This window comes from Siphateles boraxobius, unplaced genomic scaffold (assembly GCF_051911475.1).
Source record: "Siphateles boraxobius isolate OS27281-9 unplaced genomic scaffold, OSU_SipBor_1 19, whole genome shotgun sequence".
In the NCBI taxonomy this organism is placed as follows: domain Eukaryota; kingdom Metazoa; phylum Chordata; class Actinopteri; order Cypriniformes; family Leuciscidae; genus Siphateles; species Siphateles boraxobius.
This window is the reverse complement of record NW_027508799.1, coordinates 18,080,898-18,088,135: the sequence shown is the minus strand read 5'-3', so window position 1 is coordinate 18,088,135 and position 7,238 is coordinate 18,080,898. Positions and strand designations below refer to the sequence as shown.

Genomic DNA, 7,238 nt, shown 5'->3' with positions numbered 1-7,238 from the left:
GAGGACGCCGGCACACATGAAATGTCAGCTTTTTGTTCTTCAGCAAAGCGCTCTCTGTTTGACTTGTCTGTCTTATTTGGTGTTGTCTGTCACAAAGCATTACAACTATATATATATATATTATGGCGAGCCCAAGTTTCACTCGGTGTGTGCATCCCTGCCCTCGTTATATCACGGGTGTCACACATCGTTTATATCACACATCGTTTGTGTAGGCCTACACATTGTTTGGGAGTGCAGCACGCGCTGGCAGCTCTCGAGGGGGCTGCTTGCGAGGATTGTGAAAAACTTCCAATCCGTGTGCTGCGCTCCCGCCTGGCCATTTAAAAAAAAAAAAAAAAAAGGAGGAGGATGGTCAGGCTCGCGAGCCCCGTGGTGCGGGACCCGCGTCTGCTGAGGCGGCGCGGCAACGCTCTTCATGGGGCTCGCAAATGGGTCTGTTGCAATATAGAATCTATAGTGGCTCGGATCTCGCGTTTGCCGAGGCAGCGCGTTGATTACGGGTCTACTCTGCAATAAGATTCTGTGACTTGGATCTCGCGTTGGTCGAGGCAGCGCGTAGATCAAAGGTCTACATTGCAATACAGAATCTAGTTGCTCCGATCTCGCGTTTGCCGAGGCAACGCATAGATTACGTGTCTACTTTGCAATAAAGATTCTGTGTGTGTGCGAGGCATGAACAGTCGCTCCCGAGGGTGCTGGCTGTGTTCATTGAGAAATATCTCGACGCGTATATCCGTGCGCTGTCGGATGTTTCAGCCTCGCACCTGTTGACTTTCTTCTTGGGTTGGAAGCCAAATATATTGTGAACGACTCGAATCTCGCGTTGCCGAGGCAGCGTGTGGATTACGAGATAGCCTAACACAAAACAGTATTGTCTGGTAATTATGGCTGCATTTAATTTTAAGAAATCAAAAGGATGAAATATTTCTGACTTTTGAATATCGGAAGTTAGATATTTTAATTCAGCCTACCATTCAGACCGTGTTTCACTTATACAGTGTTTATGGCTACATTTATTTCTGAGGAATTAAAATTATAAGCAGCGAACGCAGGCTTGCGGCCATGCAGTGTTCCTTCTGCACATCAAAAATCGTTTTTCGATTCTTCCCTGCCGGTCCTCCGCTTCAGGGTATCGAAAACGAGACAAAAATAACAGGGCTATCCCCCCCGTGGAGGGACGAGCGAGAATTGCTCTTCCGCGGAGCCCTCAGAAAATCGATGTTTGTATCCAGCGTCAAGTGCGCTTCGGGGCACATCGGTTTTCAGCGAATGCGCGCTGCAGTGTCCGCCCCAATGGCTTGCGGCCAGGCAGTGCTCATGTTCGCCCATCGGAAACGGTTTTCGATTATTCCCTGCCGGTCCTCCGCTTCAGGGTGTCGAGAACGAAACCGAAAGAGCCTCCCCTCAGGGGAGCCCTAAGGGAGTCGATGTCTGTATCCCGCCGTTAAGTGCGCTTCGGGACACATCGGTTTCCAGCGAACGCACGCTGCTCTGTCTGCCCCACAGGCTTGCGGCCAGGCAGCAATCGCGTCCGCCCATCGAGAATCGTTTTCGGTCAAACCCTGCCGGAGATCCGCTTCAGGGGGTCGAGAACGAATCCCGATTGGTACCCGAGGCCAGGCTCGAGAGCCTTTGGTAAAATAATTCGATGCATGGAAAAATCTCACGAATATTTCGCCTCGGGCCCTGCGCACCATTCAAAAGGGGTACAGGCTGCAGTTCGGTTTATGCCCACCAAGGTTCAACGGGGTGGTCTGGACTGCAGTCGACCCAGTGCAGGGTCGGCTATTGGAACAGGAAGTAAACTCCCTGCTGGTAAAGGAGGCTATAGAACATATTCCTCCACCGGACAGGGAGTCCGGGTTTTACAGCCACTACTTTATAGTTCCCAAAAAGGATGGGGGGTTGCGTCCAATAATAGATCTCAGACACTTGAATCGTTCTCTGAGGAGATTCAGGTTCAAGATGCTCACTATTCCCATCATCGTGAGTCAAATTCAATCCGAGGATTGGTTTGTCACGATAGATCTAAAGGACGCATACTTCCACATATCCATCCTTCCATCTCACAGGAAGTTCCTGAGGCTCGCTTTCGGGGGCGAAGCGTACCAATTTCGGTTTTTCCGTTCGGCCTAGCTCTCTCCCTACGCATATTTACCAAATGTATGGATGCAGCTCTAGCACCGCTGAGGCTCCAGGGCATCAGGGTGCTCAATTATATCGACGACTAGCTGATTCTGGCCCAGTCACAAGAGCTGGCGGTTCGGCATCGAGATGTTGTCCTCGCCCACATTCAAAGCCTGGGGTTGAGACTCAACACGAAAAAGAGCGTGTTGACACCAGCCCAGAGAACCACGTTCCTGGGAGTGGTGTGGGACTCGGTCACGATGCGGGCACGATTGTCTCCTGCACGAATCAAGTCCATTCTGGCCACAGTGTCCAGGATAAAGCTTGGCCAAGCCATTACTGTGAAACATTTTCAAAGGGTGTTGGGGCTCATGGCAGCAGCGTCCAACATTATTCCATTTGGCCTGCTGCACATGAGGGCCCTCCAGTGGTGGTTGAAAACCAAGGGGTTCTCCCCGAGGGGGGACCCGTTCCGCATGATCAGGGTTACGCGCAGATGCCTTCGTTCCCTATCTATGTGGAAAAAAGCTTGGTTTCTGTCCCAAGGTCCAGTGTTGGGAGCGTCTTGTCGCCGGAAAACCGTTTCGACAGACGCCTTCCTCATGGGCTGGGGCGCGGTCATGGACGGCCGTTTTACGACAGGCCTATGGCAGGACCATAATTCCTCCTGGCAAATAAACTGCCTGGAGATGTTGGCGGTGCTCCGAGCTCTGAGGAGCTTCCTGCTGGACCTCAAAGGTCATGATGTCCTTGTGAGGTCAGACAATATGTCGGTTGTGGCCTATATAAACCATCAGGGGGATCTGAGGTCTCGCCCTCTATGCAGACTGGCGCATCAGATCCTCCTGTGGTCCCAGGGGAAGCTGTTATCTCTAAGAGCAACATACATCCCTGGGATTCAAAATCAGGGAGCAGACATCCTGTCGAGACAGGGACTGAGGCCAGGGGAATGGAGACTCCACCCCGAGGTGGTGGATTCAATATCTCAGAGGTTCGGCCCAGTGGAAGTGGACCTATTCGCGTCTCAAGAGACAACCCACTGTCCACTTTGGTTTTCCCTCACTCATCCAGCCCGCTGAGATTGGATGCCATGGTGCAGACGTGGCCGAGGCTGCGTCTGTATGCATTTCTCCCAAACGCTCTGCTCCCGGGAGTTCTAGAGAAGGTCCGTCACGACGGGATCAGTCTACTGCTGGTAGCCCCGTTGTGGCTGGCCCGAGTATGGTTCTCAGACATTGTATCGCTCCTAGACGGCCCTCCGTGGGAGATTCCCCTCAGGAGGGACCTGCTGTCACAGGCAGAGGGCTCAATGTTTCACCCTTGGCCCGAGTTATGGAAACTGTGGGTCTGGCCCCTGAGGGGGCACAGTACCTAGAGGCCGGCCTATCAGCTGGAGTAGTGGAGACCATACTCAGCTCCAGAGCTCCCTCCACGAGGAAATTGTACGGCTTAAAGTGGAATGTCTTTACCAACTGGTGTAGAGAGCGTGAGGTAGATCCAGTTAACTGCCCAGTGGCTTCAGTTCTGGAGTTCCTCCAAGATCGTTTTTCAGCTGGTCTTACCCCGTCCACACTCAAGGTGTACGTGGATGCCATTGCGGCTTTCCACGCTCCACTGGGTGATGGACCTCTTGGGAGACAGAGTCGTACGTTTCCTCCGTGGGGCCTGGAGGATGAGACCTGCGGCTCGTTCTAGGGTTCCCACATGGGACCTGGCAGTGGTTCTCGAAGGGCTGGCCGAGGCCCCCTTCGAACCATTGGAGTCGGCTGAGGCCAAGAACCTTTCCCTGAAGGTGGTTTTTCTGTTGGCCATTACTTCTCTGAGGAGGGTAGGAGATCTCCAGGCGCTCTATATCTAACGGGTGCCTGGAGTTTGCTCTAGGCGACATTAAAGCCATCCTACATCACATTCTGCAGGCCTTTCATCTTCCACCTCACGTGACGGTGCATGAGGAGAGACTTCATCTGCTCTGTTCAGTCAGAGCTCTAAAAGTCTATATTCAGAGGTCCTCTTCATGGCGGAAGTCGGACCAGTTGCTGGTGTGTTTCCGGTCGCCCAAGAAGGGTCTTCCCGCCTCCAAACAGACCCTCAGCAACTGGATTGTCCATGCTATTTCTTTGGCCTACCAGGTGCGCAGATGGCCTTCACCTTTGGCCGTGAGGGCTCATTGAACCAGAGGCATGGCGTCCTCTAGAGCCCTTCTCGCGGGGGCCCTCGATCCAGGAAGTCTGCAATGCAGTTGGATGGGCCACCCCTCATACCATTATTAGGTTCTATAGCCTGGACATTCCGTCAACACCTGGCACTCTCGTGCTCTCGTCCTATGTGTGCCTGTGAGCAGCTTCACACTAGGACAGGCAGGGCGCGTTGTGGCATAGTGGGTACTCGTTCCCCCAAAGTGTCAATTGACGCGGTCCGAGTTCCCTCGAAAGGGAACGTCCTCGGGTTACGACTGTAACCCTTGTTCCCTGAGAAAGGGAACGAGGACTGCGTCCCTTCGCCACGCCTTCCCCTGCCTGGGAGCGCTTGCTTCATCACAGAAGCTGACATCTCATGTGTGCCGGCGTCCTTTATAGCTTCCGCTTGTATGCCGTCACACATTATGTCATGACGCAACAGCAATCAGAGATTGGCTTAGTTTCATTCATACTTCAGAGGCGCTACGCTGAGGGGCGTTCCCCCAAGGTGTCAATCGACGCAGTCCTTGTTCCCTTTCTCAGGGAACAAGGGTTAAAGTTCTAACCCGAGGACGTTTATTGGCCAGCGGGCACCTTTCTAGTTTTAGCATTAATTTACAAACTATAACATATTATATATTTATTTTTTTAATGGAATTTGATGTTTACTGTAATTTTGTATGTGTTTAAAAGGGCAACTGCAACAAAGCGCCAATTCGCGCCTGTGACGTCTAGCAAGATTCCTGAGGTAAGCCTGAACTATAATTGAAATCATATATTTTTTTAAATATATTTTGACATAAGTTTGCTAAAATGATTAGCATTATGTGATAAGTGCTTTGGAGCCACTTGTGCAGGTAGCATACAATATCTTATAAAATCTCTATAAAATTGGCTAACTTTATATCAAATAGACTAACATGATCTCATTTCATGTCTAACATTTATATTACACAGCAAATTAACCAATCAGAAGATGGACCATTTTCTATGTTCAGTCTCACCAGATTAAATGTATCCTGGTAAGCATTGCTGTAAAATTCTCACTAATTAATTCATACCAAATCTAGCATTTTAACAACTCAAGTTTACATAGGCTATATTTACATTATTTTGATATTTTATTAGGCAGAAGACTCTACCATTGCAGTCCCACCTGACCAGGAAGGTCCTAGTATCAGCGCACAGCTGGGTTAATAACTGGAAGGAGAACAATCATCACTCAGTGATTTCTTGCAGTCTTACTGTGTAGCCTTTTGTCTCAGACAGGAACCCCCTCACTGCAGACAAGCTGAAAAGGGCTAAAACATCGATTTCAGTCTTTCTATCTATGGATCTCAGCATTTTTGGACAGAATTTAGGATATGTAAGTATTAAAATTTAATCTGGCATAATTTATTGGCCAGATTTATAAAAAAACTAATATAGAATTTTTTCTATATTATAGTTTATAAAAAAACTAATATAGAATTTTCTTCTCTCTCTCTCTCTCTCTCTCTCCTCTCTCTCTCTCTCTCTCTCTCTCTCTCTCTCTCTCTCTCTCTCTCTCTCTCTCTCTCTCTCTCTCTCTCTCTCTCTCTCTCTCTCTCTCTCTCTCTCTCTCTCTCTCTCTCTCTCTCTCTCTCTCTCTCTCTCTCTCTCTCTCTCTCTCTCTCTCTCTCTCTCTCTCTCTCTCTCTCTCTCTCTCTCTCTCTCTCTCTCTCTCTCTCTCTCTCTCTCTCTCTCTCTCTCTCTCTCTCTCTCTCTCTCTCTCTCTCTCTCTCTCTCTCTCTCTCTCTCTCTCTCTCTCTCTCTCTCTCTCTCTCTCTCTCTCTCTCTCTCTCTCTCTCTCTCTCTCTCTCTCTCTCTCTCTCTCCCCCTTCGAGGGAACTCGAACTGCGTCGTCGTCTTGACGACACTATAGGGAACGCCCTTAACGTAACGCATCTGAAGTATGAATGAAATCTGTCTAATCCTGATTGGTGCTGTGTCATGACGTAGTAGATCACGGCACAACCGGAAGATACAAAGCGACGCCGGCACACACACACATTAGCTTTTTGCTCTTCCACAAGCGCTCTGTGTCAAACTGTCAGTCCTATTTGGTGTTGTTTGTCCCAAAAGAATTGTCCTAAATAAGCAGCATTGCAATATAGAATCTATAGTGGCTCCGATCTCGCGTTTGCCGAGGCAGCGCGTAGATTAAAGTTCGTACATTGCAATACAGAATCTAGTGGCTCGGATCTCGCGCTTGCCGAGGCAGCGCGTTGATTACGGGTCTGCTTTGCAATAAAGATTCTGTGTGTGTGCGAGGCACGAACAGTCAGCTCCTGCGGGTGCTGGCTGTGTTCATTGAGAAACATCTCGACGCGTATATCCGTGCCTGTCAGATATTTCAGCCTCGCACCTGTTGACTTTCTTCTTGAGGGATGAAAGCCAAATATATTGTAACGACTCGAATCTCGCGTCTGCCGAGGCAGCGTGTAGATTAGAGACCGTATAACACAAAACAGTATTGTCTGGTATTATGGCTGCATTTAATTTTAAGAAATTAAAATAATGGAATATTATCTGATAATATTATAAATCAATATTATATTAAGTTAGATATTTTAATTCAGCCTACCATTCAGACCGTGTTTCACTTATACAGTGTTTATGACTGCATTTAATTCTGAGGAATTAAAATGATGAGCAGCGAACGCACGCTGCTCTGTCTGCCGCCCCAAGGGCTTGCGGCCATGCAGTGCTTGTGTTTGCCCATCGGGAACGGTTTTCGATTATTCCCTGCCGGTCCTCCGCTTCAGGGTGTCGAGAGCGAAACCTAAAGAGCCTCCCCTCAGGGAAGCCCTCAAGAAGTCGATGTCTGTATCCCGCCGTTAAGTGCGCTTCGGGACACAACAGTTTCCAGCGAACGCACGCTGCTCTGTCTGCCCCACAGGCTTGCGGCCA

General features: G+C 49.4%; 1 long non-coding RNA gene across 1 annotated transcript; it reads left to right on the top strand.

Moving 5' to 3' along the window:
- Positions 1-4,905: 4,905 nt before the first annotated feature.
- On the top strand, positions 4,906-5,545 carry LOC143741528 (uncharacterized). Its single transcript, XR_013205108.1, has 3 exons — positions 4,906-5,055; positions 5,265-5,329; positions 5,436-5,545. It is a non-coding gene; the product is annotated as an uncharacterized LOC143741528 (long non-coding RNA).
- The last annotated feature ends 1,693 nt before the right edge of the window (positions 5,546-7,238 follow it).